Source organism: Pectinophora gossypiella, chromosome 14, assembly GCF_024362695.1.
Source record: "Pectinophora gossypiella chromosome 14, ilPecGoss1.1, whole genome shotgun sequence".
Classification (NCBI taxonomy): Eukaryota; Metazoa; Arthropoda; class Insecta; order Lepidoptera; family Gelechiidae; genus Pectinophora; species Pectinophora gossypiella.
The window spans coordinates 10,038,558-10,055,000 of record NC_065417.1 but is presented as its reverse complement, the minus strand read 5'-3'; positions in this window follow the sequence as shown (position 1 = coordinate 10,055,000).

Sequence of the window (16,443 nt, the reverse complement as noted above, 5' to 3'; positions counted from 1 at the left end):
CATATTAAAAGTGTCTTCTATTGGATCACAGGCGTGAGTTAATTTGTGAATGTGTGTGTGTGTGTGTGTGCATCTATGTGTGCGTACGGTCACGAGTATTAATATGCACGTAGACTTCAGTACCATATCACATAAATTTTGAAGACAAGTTGAACTATTAAGTCCAAATTGAGTATCAGTAAATGACAAATTTGTTAATGCGACTGGGTTGTAAAGTGGATACCTGTTAGTTTTCAAGACTACATTTCTGTAGCTATTGAAATACTCACTGAATTTATCCTTTCAAAATTCCCAATTAACCAGGCTGTACACATCCTAGCACATTATCCGTAGATCTTATCAGCTCTTTATCCCATCAACAGTATTAACGTCTGAAACCTATCACCTGCTGACTTAGTTGCATTGATTGAACCAATTCCAAGCTAAGCTGTTAATAAGTGCTGCTCTCTGTTCCCATCCAGCTAATTAACAGGTCGACTGCAGCTTGCAATTTCAAGCTAAGCTAGATAGATGTTCAGACGTAGCGTCGAGTAATTGAATTAAATTGTCTGTTTTTGATGTTTTGTTTTAATTGATCTATTTATTACCAACCCACACTATGGATATGTGAAAAGACGTGGTGGAGGCCTAATGAGACGCGTATTTAAGCTATTTTTGTTTCGTGGTCGACTTATTTATCACATTTACAGTAAATAGCTTGTGGAGTGAAAAGTTTTTGTAGAAGGTAAGCGATAAATAGACTAATCTTTATAAATAGTGGTAGCCTAGATATGGGATGATAACATAACAGGCACAGGCTTCCCCTCAGTCATCCGGTGGGGCGTATGGAGCGACGGAAAATTCCACTTGATATCAACTCAGGATCATGGTCTGAATCATCCCTCAAAGTTTTCGTTAAGATGTCACTAACACCCTGTATATACTTACAGATATCTTTTCAAGCATTCACAAAGGAATGCAATAAAACACTGTCTGTAACTGAAGAGACAGACTTAACGATAAACCTCGTTCTTGAGTTAACGACTTATTATCACCATAGAGTAGAGTATGTATCAGATATTGTTCTAAAATCAACTACTGGCACTACAACTACTACTGTTGTTGTTGTTGTTGTTGATAATGTGCTGTTGTTGTTGTTATGTGTCGCGGAACTAAAAAAATATGTGTATTCAATGGCAAAGATGAAAAAAAAAGTCAATGAAGTCTTTTTAATGAAGTTTTTGAAGTTTAATGAAGTCTCTCTTCTGTTTATCGCGTAAGAAATGAATCGACTAATCGTACGCCATGTTATCTTTTGAGTCAGGTTGTTCTATGAATAAACAGAGACAAAAATAAAAACATCAAATACTTACCCATTTCATGCTGCTTTTCATCGTACAAGCCAAAAAGACCAAGAGTAGTTGCAATATGACATGTTATCCTTAGATTAGTGGCTGTTCCCACCTCAGGAAGTATTGCCCTCGGCTACCGTCTCTGTGTAGACCAAGCTATTTCCTAACACAAAACGAATTTAAAAAGAAAGAAAACACTGAAGTGGAAATATAAATAAATCCTGTCGCTATTCCTTAAGGCTTTAAGCTTTGGGACTGAAGGCTTCTTGAGAAAAATAGAAATCAAAGGCATTCTCAGTGTCTAGCTTTAGAGGGAAAACTTAAGCCGGATCTGCGCATAGACTTCGAAACTTTGATCTCTGTGACGTCATACTTGCAGTTATTTTATTTTATAATACGAACAAACTACAACTTCAGATAATTATTGTTTGTTACATAACTTAAGCCGTGTTAAGCTTCATAGAAGCTTCGGTTAACTTGCCTGTATGTTAACGATATAAATTACGCGATGAAAAATTTGCTTGACGTATAATGAAAAGTTTTTAATTATCAAAGTGGAATTACGAACTTAACTTAGAGGATTTTTTATCTTTATACAATTCATCCGTGCTTAGGGAAACTGACAAAGAAAATTAAATCAAAAATATGTGACTCGGACGGGGCTTGAATTATAATAACGATATAGAACGAAAAGACCCGGTGGTGTAATTTTCAAGTTACTTTTCTCTTTATCAAATTCTAAAATACATAAAATAAAAAAATGGTGTGAAAACGAAGTTTTTTTTACGTGACTTATTGTAGATTTGCCGCAGATGGCATTAACTACTTGGCCGGACAAATGGGGACCGCTGAAGGCTCTCACCCGGTACAACGTTTAAGACAACGTTTAACAGGCCTGAGTTGGGCGCGAACCTCGGCTCAGGGCGTCGTCTGAGAGGAAAAATATTTGAAAGAATTAATCGACCCTAATAGTGGGTCGATAGCGATAAGCGCTGATTGAGGGAAATCGTCGACCACGCCGGCGGGGTCGCTATCGGGGTTCTGAAGTGTTTGATGTCGCGAGCTGATTGGCTGCCTCTATGGCTAGAGTAATCGGATCGTATATTACGTACTTCGGAAAAATGAAGTAAAACACTTCAATTATGTAGTAGATCTGATTATTAGAGTCTGCCGGTTCTAAACGATCGCAGCACAGTGGTTAGGAAGCGGCATTTGGTCGGAAATAATCCCAAGTATTTCTCTTTGCGACTGCTGCGGTTCAAGTGCACTCGCCGTATTATCCATCTCGTTTAACTTTCAAATCACGTGTCGAGGCTTCAATGGCGGTGAGTATTCGTTCATCAAGAGGGTACTTAGTTGTGTGTTACTCCGTGTTTTAAATTATATATTTGTTTTATATTTGTAACTGTGGTGTCCCTTTATAATAAACGTTTCTTTCTTTCTTTCTTTCTTTCTTTCTTACTTAATAAAATAAAGCTTGAAAGGTCCTTTGTAGCTGTAATGTAACTTTCCGAAATTTTTCGTGAAAAGAAAATCCTCGGTGCGCCTCTGACTACACCAATAAGTAATACTCATCATCACCAGCCCATTAACGTCCCCACTACTGGGGCACGGGCCTTCTCTATGGATGGATGGATAGAGAGAACGGGCCTTAAACCACCACGCGGGCCCAGTGCGGATTGGTGGTTATTAACGACTGCTAATGCAGCCGGGACCAACGGCTTAACATGCCTTCCGAAGCACGGAGGAGCTCGAGATGAAAACTTTTTTTGTGGTCACCCATCCTATGACCGGCCTTTGCGAAAGTTGCTTAACTTCAATAATCGCAGACCGAGCGCGTTTACCGCTGCGCCACCGAGCTCCTCGAAGTAATACTACACAAATAAAATCCAAGGTTATTTATGGTCAGAGTTACTATTGAGCCGCTAAATGCCCCACATGGCTTTAGCAAGTACATAATTAGGTACCCCACCGGGATTCGAAGCCGTGACCTGCGTATCGTGAGCTCAACAATTTAAACACTGGGTCACGGATGCGTACATTGATTAGTCAATACGATAACGCATAGACAACATTAAATGGATCCCCAATAAACCATTCGATAGCTGTTTTTCTACTGACTGCTGAATCCATCATGATTACTTGTCCGAAGCAAATCTACAAAAACCCACGTCCAAATGGTTATAGCATTATGGTCGCTTCCAATCGACAAACGCAACTAAGCTGGTACTGTTCCTCACTAATCCTTAAATTTCAAAGCCTTTACAATTTTGGGAGTTAATTCTACCATTGAGAGTAGCTTTTAAAGATATCGAGCGAAGGCCGGTAAGTAAGGGTGTTTACATACACACTGCTGTTGTTGAAATAAGCATGATCTTACGTATGTGTCCTATTGGTGTTGCAACGGCCTCTGTGGTCCAGTGGTTTGAGCGTTCGGCTCACGATCCGGAGGTCCCGGGTACAAATCCCGGAAATATCACCAAAATTACTTTGTGATCCTTAGTTTAGGTAGTTAGGACATTACAGACTGATCACCTGGTTGTCCGAAAGTAAGATGATACGAGCTTCAGAAAGCACGTTAAGCCGTAACCCAGTTACTACTTACTGATGTAAGATGTCGTTACATGAGTCATGTCAGGGGCCTTTGGCGGTTCAATAGTAACCCTGACACCAGGGTTGGTGAGACTGGTAATCCTCTTTTTTTTTGACGTGACTTATTGTAGATTTGCCGCCGATCGCATTAACTACTTGGCCAGACAAACGGGGAGCGCTGAGGTATCTCACCCGGTACAAAATTTAAGACAACAGGCCTGACGGTGCCCAGTAGGGCGCGAACCTCGGCTCAGGGCGTCGTCTGAGGGATAAATAAATAAATAAATAAATATTTGAAATAATTAATCGATCATAGTGGGTCGATAGCGGTAAGCGCCGAATGAAGGAAATCGTTGACCACCCCGGCGGGATCGGTATCGAGGTCCTGAAGTGTTTGTTGTGGCGAGCTTATTGGCCACCTCTATTATAACTAGAGTAAGTGGGTCGTCAGGATCGTATATATAATAGAATAGAATATAGAATAGAAAAAGTTTATTATAAAAGGGCGCCACACACAAAAAAAAAAGACAACAACATCATATCAAATTTCCACTAAAATAATTACAAAAAAGATATAACGGTCTTTGGGTGCCGACAGGTAATCCACCTCACAACCCACACTATAAGAAGAAATAGGTGAGAAATAGGTAAGGTGTGGGTACTTAAATGTGGCCTTTTTAACCCGCCACCGTATTAAAGTAGTTTAAAATTTGTGTTCTCTCACCATAAAAACTTGTGCGTATTTTTGTCTCGTCCTACATCGCAACTTTAAACTATTCCTACTCTATTTTCCCCTCTCCTTTCACATTTAGCTCATCACAGTCAATATTGCTTTTCAACTACAAGTGAGTTGTCTGTAGACAGCCTAACTAGGTGAATTAAACAAGATACGCTCTATCCCACCGCAGGCGATTAGACCTTAATTGGAACTGGAACTTCGCATTGTTGACTTCCTCTATAAGTTTTCTGGAACAAATATATACAGGTTAGCGCCAAGTGTATAGGAATTGCGGCAAATGTATTTCGGATTCGTATTCAGAAAGGGTTCAAGTGAATTCAGAAGTTTTCATCGTATATTCTCGAAATGAACAACGTTAGGTTAGGTTCATGTCAGTTTGTAATAAGGATAAAGAGACTAGAGATTGTATTGATTGCTTGTGAGTCTGTCCACACCATTAAGGATTACCGGCGTGAGTTTATACAATACAACACACTTATACATAAACAGGACAAAAAGAACAATTATAAGATAACAATAAAAGTACAAAATGAGAAACTACTATTAAACAGAACGACTAGTTCAGTGCCATTATTGATTGTATTTCAATAATATAACATTTTACAATGCGCGGTAATAATTAGATTTATTCTATCAAAGTACGTAAGCTAATGTTGTGACGTTCATTAGCATCGATCGATTCTTTTCTATCTAACAGTACGTACGTTCAAACACAGATGGTAGGTATTCCAGAAAAGCCTGTCTCATTAAAATAAAACAAAAACCGCAGGCAACCTAACTCACATTCCAAATTCAAATAAATCCCCCCGAAAAGTACTTCGTCCTCATTTTGCTGAGGCAAAAACTCCAACGACCATAATCAGCTCCGTTTTCATAACGCAGATCCTCATGTCAAAAGTTGGTGTTAATGGGACTTCACATTAGTCTAATGAAAACAGTCCGGGCGAAATACTTTTGCAATTAAAGTAAACGCTGCGCTAGGGTATTGTGTTTGTGCCCATGGGAAATTAACCGCAGCCGTGTTATACCTAATTCCGCGATTTCCACACAAGTGGAGTACGAGTGATGGCTCAATGCGGTGAGCACAATCGTTGAGCTCCGTACAAATGCGTAGAAGGGTAATTCGTGATTTCCATTTATGTACGCGCGAGAGAATCGTGGATTTTTTAAATAAAATAGGCTCGCGTTTGACCACAATCTCACCTGAGGTAAGTGACGATGTGGTCTAGGATGGATCAAGCTTACACTCTAGCCTTGAAGACTGCCAGATTATAACGAGTTGGAACAACAGACGACGCAACGGCAGATAGTTTCAGTCCTTGGCTGTTCGCATCAATAAGAAAGAGGCAAAACGTTTAGTGTGAATTAGTGGTAAGTATATTAATAGCGGAGCTCGGTGGCGTAGCGGTAAACGCGCTCGGTCTGCGATTGTTGAAGTTAATAACCATCAATCCGCGCTGGGCTCGCGTGATGTTTTCAGGCCCGATCTCCCTATCCAGCCATAGGGAAGGCTCGTGCCCCAGCAGTGGGGACTGGGGCTGATGATAATGATTAATAGCATAAGGATGGAATGCCTGCTGACGTCTAGTTGAGGAATGGAGTGGGTGGAATTAACTCGTGAAGTTCCTACGCACACTCACCGAAGCGTGCGAATTTGAAATTATGACAAAATCAACTTATTTTACCATTGAAATTCAGCTGGTAAAGTCATCAAATGACAGTCACTTCTCATGCTGTACGAGAAAGGATTTATTCAATAAACATAAACAGCCTATTACGTCCTACTACTGAGCACACGTCTTCCCTCAATCAACCAAAGGTGGTGTGGAGCATCCTCGACTCCAGGTTGGAGGATTTATTCAATAACTTATTTAAATAATCTGCTTTATCTAGTTCTTAGAATACACAGGTCTTAAGCATTGTTACGTCACATACACTTTCCATGGAATTTGCGTAAAACATATTTTTTATACTATTTACTTAAATAAAAATCAACAAGCTTTTGCATTGAAAAACATGAATGCGCATACCGGAAAAAGACGGCAAGGAACGAATCGGGGATACAATGAACAATAACATTTCCCATTTCTTTATTTATTTTGTTCCTAAACGTTTTTAATAACTAGTATTGTGTTCAGTCTATTATGAAATCTACTGCAGTGTCCCTTTGTATTTTGGACAACATTCATTCTGAATCGGTGATGTGCCGTTGCTAGGAATTTTCCCAAAGGGAACGTTCCCTTTGAAATAACTCTTTAAATAGTGTAGCAGAGTACAAACTCTGCACATACTGGCCGTTCTTTCTGGCCGTCAATCATTTTAAATTTCGAAATTCTCATTCCATTCCGCATTTTCTTTCATTTTATGCTGACTCATTGCATCCCCGATCTTAATAAGAACAATATAAATTAAATATATTATTATACTGCTTAGCTCTGGCCGTGTTCTCTAATTTTGGATTCGGATCTGCATCGTTATAATTTTTTTGTGAGGTGTTGTTAATATACTGGATATTCCTGTTGAATTTAAAACGTTAGTTTTTGGTCGTTATTACCAATTATCCCACTACTCTGCCGGCAAGTCGGGACTCCATCCCCACCCATCGTGCCGCAATATTAAGGACACTGGCTGGTTTTCTTTTTCAAATTGTTCTTTCTTGTATGTACAGTCATGAGCAATATAATGTACCCACTTTAGGACTCTGTCGCACTAACATATTTGACATTTACTGAGACTTACAGTTCAATTTGTCAAAAAAGTTAATGTGACATGGTACCAAAGTGTATACATATTAATGCTCGTGACCGTACTCTGGTCTTATCTTCCTTAAGGTTAGGAAATAAAGTTCTTTTTACATAAGTTTTGTGGGAACATTCCCGGGAACAGCATATCAGTGTTCTCAATAGACTCTCAAAGTGATGTGCTTTGACCGAGAGTGAATCGGACAAACGATTGTCGGTCACTGACGTCACATGTTACACGAGTTCTGTGAAATCTCTGATCGCTAGCAAGCAATAATATCTCAAACGTCATCTCATAGGGGATATAGTAGAAAATCGATTTGATGACTATGTTCATTCTAATCATACATTCAAATAAAAAAGAATTATCAAAATCGGTTCATATACAACGAAGTTATGCCCGAACAAACATAAAAAGAATATATACGGTCGAATTGAGAACCTCCTCCTTTTTTGAAGTCGGTAAAAAGTTTCCCGTTGTAATTTGACAGGGAAACGTGGAATATGTAAGTAATGTACACTCATCAAACTAACAGAAAGTTTCTGCCCCCGTAAGTTTATTTTTTATAGGATCATCAGAAAAATGTTAAATACGAGTAGAAATAAATAAATAAATGTCATTTTACAGTATGCGTCAGGTTTTTTATTCTGAGTATTTAATGTTCCAAATTCTAAAATGTAATTAAATTTATGTGCTGAAATACAAAATGGATGCTCCTGTTAACGATGTTAGTTTGGTATCGGAACCGGTTAGAATGTAGTTCTGTAAACTGAAATAATTACCCTTCGCGGCGAGTTAATGGTTGGGGTAAAAACTACTATTATCGGAGAGTAGGAAAGATGGAAATCGAATATAAGTTATGTACCGTGGTGATGTAAGTGGCATTTATTACCCATAAGTACGTTTTATTAGGATAACCACCAGTTTTCTCATATATTTCTAATGCCGAAAAACAGCTGCTGCTCCCTCTGAACCTCCCCACACACACAAACACACACACACACACACACACATGCACACGCACACGCACTCACACTCGCATACGTACACACACATACACACATATTACTCCATACCTGGAAGTTTTACTTTTGTCAATTTTAAATATTTTTATTAAGTATAATGTTTAATTATTGTGTCTTTTGTTATAGTTTTCTGTATTCTATAATATAAAATATTATGGTAAATGTAGAAAAATAGTGAAGGAAATAAAACATGAAAGGAAGCTTCGTACCTACTTTGGTAAAATCCTTTTAAGATCACGATTTTTCGAGTCGAAGATATTTCTTGTCTGAAAGGAAAGTACCTACTTTTCAGACAAGAAAATATCTTCGTGAATTACAACAAGAGAATGCGCAGGTATTAAAGCGTTCTTGTAAGAAACACGCGCTTTGGGATTCAAGCGGAAAAGGTCTAGGTATTATACTTAAAATTTCAAACGAATAGCACCCTTGGGCGGTTTGTGAGTCCGCCCGAGACAGCGTTGTAGCCTGCCAACAAGGAACTAAAACTCCGACTCTTTTAGACGCATTTGTTTTTTAGATTAAAGTTTTACGTTTCCTTATTTTTTCTGTACCTACAAGGTCTGGAGTGGAATAAAAATGTAAAATTACGTTAGTAATACGTTTGACTCTCACTACGAAGTGACTGGTTCTAATCCCAACGCTAAACCAATAATTTTCATTATTTCCGAATTCAGGTCAGAATCATAAATGATTAAGTATCACGTGCTCAGCGCTGAAGGAAACCACATTCCCGAGAAATGCGTTCTGGATATATATGATTTGAGTGACTTGGTATTGGGCTGGTATTCCCTTGGGTTGGAAGGTCAGACAGGCAGTCGCTTCTGTAAAAAACCGGATCTGTCAAATTTTCAGGTTAATTAAGCGGAGCCTATGAACGGGATAACGCTAGAGTGATGATGCGCTATGCTGCTTATGATCACGGGTTTGTCGTAGAATATGACATGAGGATCATGCCATGTATAATGCGATGGCCTACTGTACCTATTGCGCTATATCTATATAGGTATAGTAAGAAAGAAAGAAAGAAAGAAACATTTATTACCTCTACTTCCGGACACCACAGACACAGACAGACAAGTCCATTACATTCAACACAGGACAGAAACCACACGGAAATCAATACACAGAAAAAAAGAAAAAAAAGAAAACCAAGATCAAAAATCATTAACAAAAAAAAAAGAAAAACAAACCAAAATCATAAAATTAATAATAATAATAAAAGTAAGTATCCTAAATGCAACGCAGTGACGGCCCGATCATCTGCGGTGCACAGCGGCGTCCGGAATAAAAGGACCTCGCTCAGCATAAGTCGCGGCGTGAGCCACGACGCTGGTATTCTGGGGGCCCTGCCGAGTAGTACGTATGCAGCTGTCTGAATACCACCTACTTACATTTTCTTGTTGTCTCTTTCGCACTAAGCTATATTCTATCGTTCTGTCCTGCTGTCATTATGCACCACGCTAGAGCGCAAAAACTATTGTACAATTCGTTCCTATAATGAAAGAGTTTTTGCGAAACAAAAATTTCCAACAAAACACGCCATCTTGATTCCAAGTTGGACGTTAAAGTGCATTTTATGGACGATCAATTCTGTCTTTATGTCATACAATACCCCAAACTAGGACAATGGTAAGTATCAGTAAAAATCCAATAAATTTCTAACTCGGGCTGAAAAAATATTCAGGGAATAGTGATTTCTGTACTGGATTGTACGTTATTGTGGCCCGCATTGTTATTAAACTCTGTGTTATATAACACAACACACACACTCTGGGTTACAATCTTCTTCTCTCGTATGGGTTGTGAGGTGGAGTATCAACCTCATCAACGTTTGGGGATACAGGCGTAATGCTTACATTATGTAATGTTCGAAATAACCTTGCAAAAATGACACTATAAGTTCTGGTGCTTCATTATGGCATTGCGGTGTGTTTGTGTGGTAATTACCACACATTACACGCTGTAATATCATAGGTATATTTGCACTATTACACAAATCAATATTCATGAGATTGCGGTAAGTATAAGGCTATTGAATAAAAATTGTCCTCTCTCAAACCTTATCAACACACAAATTACGTATCATAATTAAAGCACATAATAACGGGTTCTTACCGCGTTTAAATGGGGATATGAGACTCCCGATATTTCGACACTGTTGCAAGTGCCATGATCACGGGATGACTGATAACAGTGTAAACTTAAAACAATGTATAAATTACGTATCGTCAAGTAATCAAAATTCCCATCCCTATTTCCTACAAGGACGGGACATCTGCAATGCTTCGTCCAATACGTAATAAAAGTGGATGTGCGTCATAAATTCTGAAGGTTTCCCCCAAAAACTGGAGGGCCAGCGATCTTCTGCAGCAATCAAATTGTGATCAACGCAGTGTGAGAAGAATTTTTATGCGAACCCTGCAAAGCCCGTGAGATAAATGAGGACCCCGATATTGTTGAAAGAGTTATTCAAACTGGACTACGATAAGGTTTGATGGATAGATTGTTTTGGGACTGGATTGAATAATCGAGATATTTGTTTTTGATGATTTCAGGCGTATGCACTTATCTATTTTGTTCAGATAATGCGGAGGGTTTTATGTGACAAATTTATACATTTATCCTTAGTTGTTTATATACCACCTCCACCAACCCGCAGTGGAGCAGCTTGGTGGAGTATGCTCCATACCCCCTCCGGTTGATTGAGGGGAGGCCTGTGCCCAGCAGTGGGACGTATATAGGCAGTTTATGTTATGTTTATATGCCAGTCTGGGAGAATAAACTTCATGTTTTATATCGTCAGCTTAAATAAACAAGCCTTTTTCGTAAAAATAAGAAAGAAAATAGGTAGATACTGAAGTCTAAGTTAAACGCATACCTGCCTACGCGTGCCTACATAAAATAGAGGGATTAGGTATAATAAAGTACAAATTGATAAAATATACATATATTTTTATCTACCTAAGCTATCTTTACATTTCAAAAAGGAAGCTTCAGATAATAGGATAAGTAGGTAGGTACATTCCATAAATATTGATTAACGATAATCTTAAAGGAATCATAAATGCATTGCAGTATACCGTTCCAGATCTCCGGCATTGACGTATCTGCAAATTTTGGCGAAACAAATTTGCACCTTTACAATTGTCAATAAGACACAAATCACTTTAGTAACAAAATACAGATGCGTCAGTTAACAAAATCAGCCACGATACGTTGACAGCTGATATGTCTTTATTAATCATGTTTAATAACCTTTGTACTGTAATTTTTGTACGTCCTGTTAACGCTAACGTAAGTAATAATAAATGTATTCTACACACTTCACAATATCTATTGTATAGGAAGTAAACCATATCTCTTACTATCATCATCATCATCAGCCCATTAACGTCCCCACTGCTGGGGCACGGGCCTTCCCTATGGATGGATAGGGAGATCGGGCCTTAAACCATTACGCGGGCCCAGTGCGGATTGATTATTAACGACTGCTAATGCAGCCGGGACCAACGGCTTAACGTGCCTTCCGAAGCACGGAGGAGCTCGAGATGAAAATCTTTTTTTTGTGGTCATCCATTCTATGACCGGCCTTTGCGAAAGTTGCTTAACTTCAACAATCGCAGACCGACCGCGTTTACCGCTGCGCCACCGAGCTCCTCATCTCTTACTATATTTGAATATTTTTACTAAACCTTCAGTCACTTCAGCCTTAAATTTAAACAGGTGGACAGTAGCATTCATCAAACATACTAACTGCCTCGGTGGTCCAGTGGTTGATCATTGGGCTCACGATCCGGAGGTCCTGGATTTGAATCCCGGTGAAGACATCACAAAAATCACTTAGTGATCCCTAGTTTGGTTAGGACATTACAGGCTGATCACCTGATTGTCCGAAAGTAAGACGATCCGTGCTTCAAAAGGCACGTTTAGCCGTTGATCCCGGTTACTACTTACTAATGTATGTACGTACATGTACGTCGTTACATGAGTCATTTCAGGGGCTTTAGCGGCTCAATAGTAACCCTGACACCAGGGTTGATGAGGTTGGTAAACCACACAACCCACAACCCACACGATAGAAGAAGAAAATCAAACATACTGTAATACTAAGCTAAGTTATCCGGGATCCAAGTCCTGGTCGTTTCTTAGTGACCCATGTATGGTTCCTTGTTGAAGCTAGTCCGTCACCCGTATATGGTTCACTGGACTGTCAACGTGTTAATAATGATCTGCATTTCGTCTCTTGTAAATGAGTCCCATGCAGTCATCGCCTCACGTCCACACTGTCCCAATGGGGATGGGATTGGATCAGAAATAATTATTTAAGCACTCACTGAAACCAATTCCGGTCTCAATAATTTCAGATTACATCACTTACGCCGCGCCGCTGGTCAAAGGTCTCCCAATTACTCCCATGTGCATACTGACCGAGTATGAAGCTCCACTAAACAGCAATATTACGTATAAACTAATTACGGTTGAATCACAAATATACGTTCTTATGGGGCGTTCATGGTTTGAATTTTGGGTTTATAGCTTTAGTTAGGGGTATCGATGTTGTTCCTCCAGGGGGTTTGCCAAGTTGCAAGGCGTTTCGAGCGCGATTCTTTAGCGATGCACGATATAACTCGCACAAATCTAGAAGTCTCTCAGATACGCATCGACCGTTATATAAGAGGTTCATTTAATTCTGTCGGATTATACCTACGCCTTACATTATCGTTATTGCACTTTGGCTAACCCGATCTCGGGTTTTTATTTTGTGACGTGACTTATTGTAGATTTGCCGCAGATGACATTAACTACTTGGCCGGACAAATAGGGAGCGCTGAAGGTTCTCACCCGGTACAACGTTTAAGACAACAGGTCTGAGGGTGCCCAGTTGGGCGCGAACCTCGGCTCAGGGCGTCGTCTGAGGGGAAAAATATTTGAAAGAATTAATCGACCCTAGTGGGTCTATAGCGATAAGCGCTGATTGAGGGAAGTCGTCGACCACGCCGCGCCGGCGGGATGAAACCCCTCAGCTACTCCGCATTTTGGTCCGACCTTACCTTTGACATTATCTATCTATTTATATATATTATCTTCACTAGACAAAAGTCTTTTCTTCTATCATGTGGGTTGTGAGGTGGATGACCAACCACAACACCTTTGTTATCAGGGTTGCTATTGAACTGCCAAAGGCATGACTCATGTAGCAACTACGTACTTACATTAGCAAATATTTTTTGTGATATGTCTCGGAGTTGAACCTGTGGAGAGTCCAACGCTCAACCAGTGGACCACGGACGCCGATTGGCCGTATCATGAAGTGAAACAGCTGTTCAAGTTGATATTAAGTTAGTAAATACATTTTCGGTCCCGACAATTTTGTAATCCTCTACAAATAAATATTTTACTTATTTACGATTTCAAATTAATTCCGTTACAAGTTACAACACGACAGTGGTCAAAGTAACGTGTCCCAAGTGCATAGTACCTAAGCTTGAAAGCGCACCAAACGATACGGCAAGTATCAATAAACTCATTTGTAGTATAACTATATTTGGTTATAAGTACATTTGGAAGTTGTTCATGGCAGAGGATGGCTAAACTTATAATATCGGCGTCAGTTCTCAGGATTAACACCGATGCGGTTTCAGCCGCCGCAAGAACTTCTAAGAGTGAAGTTTCCCAACTCCGCCATTCGGTACTACTCTGAACTTCGCTACGTCCGAGTTGCGGTTTGAATATAATTTTAAAATGGAACACACATTTCAATGGAAATTGAATACTTGGTTTTCTTCTGTTTTGTGGAATAGTTCTTTGTGAGGAGTTGTATTGGCTTTAGTGGTACTGTGTGTAACAAAATCTTGTTGTAGTTTTACAGAACTCCATTATGCAGCAGGTACGATCACGAGTACTAATATGTATACACTTAGAAACCATGTCACATTAACTTTTTTGACAAATTAAACCGTAAGGCTCATTAAATGTCAAATATCATAGAGCGACAGGGTTCTAAAGTGGGTACATGATATTGCTCATGACTGTACTGGTGCTGATTCCAGTACACACCATCTAATTTTATTTTAAGTTATATGTCATTTTCTTATCCGCTGAAAAAGAAAGGGAGGGGTAATCGATAGGCATTAAATTATGGAACTTACGTTAAATTTAGGCAGGAATTTTAAAAGCCCTCTCAAAATTTTATATTGGCCGATAACCCGATAGCATTAAGTTGACAGCACACGCCAAACGGGTTGCATATGAACGAGATGCCTATTTAAATGCATTATTTGACCTGTATATTTACTACGTATACATTATTACGTTAGAATCCGCGATAGTACGTGACTTATATCGTGGTCTCGGGTTCGAATCCCAGCTCGGGCTGTAAACCACTGGATTGGACTTTATTGAGTTTTGTGTCGGCGAGGAATGGGTATTGTATACGTATGTATACTATTAGAGTTACAGATTCCGATGTGGTAGTAGTTTTACAGCTAGTTACATAATATGTAATTTAATTTTTGACGTTCAAACAGCGCTAACTTTGTAAACCAGTTTTGAAAAATAAATATTTCTGAATTTTTGAGATACTCAGTTGCTCTTTGCGAAAAATCGATTAAGTATCAGTCACAGACACATTCCTATGCTATTCAATTGTTTGAAAACTGTTGTCTTTTAAACAAGTTACTCAAGTTTCTTGAAAATATTATACAGTATAAGATTATCCGAGACGTTCGTCAAAGTAACTAAAACAAACTGCTGTCGGCTTGTCCGGCAGCAAACTTTATCCCCTGCTACGTACACTGCGACGTCAACTTTATTCTTAAAATATTATAAGTACATCGTCCTTTTACTAATATGTTCAAAGAATAACCTTAAGTGAAGTAATTCTTTTGAATTTCGAGGGCAGATTACCTGCGGTGAATTCTGTAGTTTTTTGGTAGGTAGGTACATATTTGGCTATTTTACGTAATGAAATAGAATAAGGAATAATACTACGTATAGAACGGCAGCTCTCCGCTCCCCACCAGCGTCTGAGCTAGGTTTACCTCACGCCCCCTCGAGCATAGTTGAGACTTGAATCGTATGGTATCAGACGTCACACACACAGATGCGCGTGTACGATAATGTCAATGTGTAGTGTCTATGTAAAACGAGGTTGTGTCTATGAAGTGTCCGGGATGTGGTTATGAGTAACATAAAATAGCATCACACGTCGCCTGTATCCCCGAACGAGTAGGCAGAGGTATATAGTATACAGGGTGTTAGTCACATCGTAAAAAAACTTTAGACCATGATTCTGAGTTGATATCAAATGGAATTTTCCGTCGCAAAAGTATTGATAGAAAAATAATAAAAAAAACACAAAAAAAATCATTAATTTTGCGACGGAAAATTCCACTTGATATTAACCCAGAGTCATGGTCTGAATCATCCCTCTGAGTATTCGTTACGATGTGACTTAACACGCTGTATACAGCCACTCCTCGCCAGCTATTTTAAGCCTGTGATATCAATTAACCAAACATGAATTCAAACTCATAAAGTACCAGACTTATTAGTACTTTTTTATTATAAAATTGCATTACTTACCGACTTATTAAGATACGAATTCTTTTTAAACATACATTTGTTCCCGTCCTCCAAGTGGGCGCGAACTTAGCGACTCACAAGCTGCTCATAAATTACCCGTGACGTGACAAACTGCGTGTAGTCACACTGTGTCCTCTTCACTTTTATAATTTACCTGCCAACCTCTCCCTTACCTCTAACGTTTATGTTCTACTTCAGAATGGTTTAAAAAAGGAACTTTTAATTTTTAATTTATTTGTCTTATACCAAGACCAGGTTTATGACAAATACGTATACATCGAGGAGCTCGGTGGCGCAGCGGTAAACACGCTCGGTCTGCGATTGTTGAAGTTAAGCAACTTTCGCAAAGGCCGGTCATAGGATGGGTGACCACAAAAAAAAGTTTTCATCTCGAGCTCCTCCGTGCTTCGGCAGGCACGTTAAGCCGTTG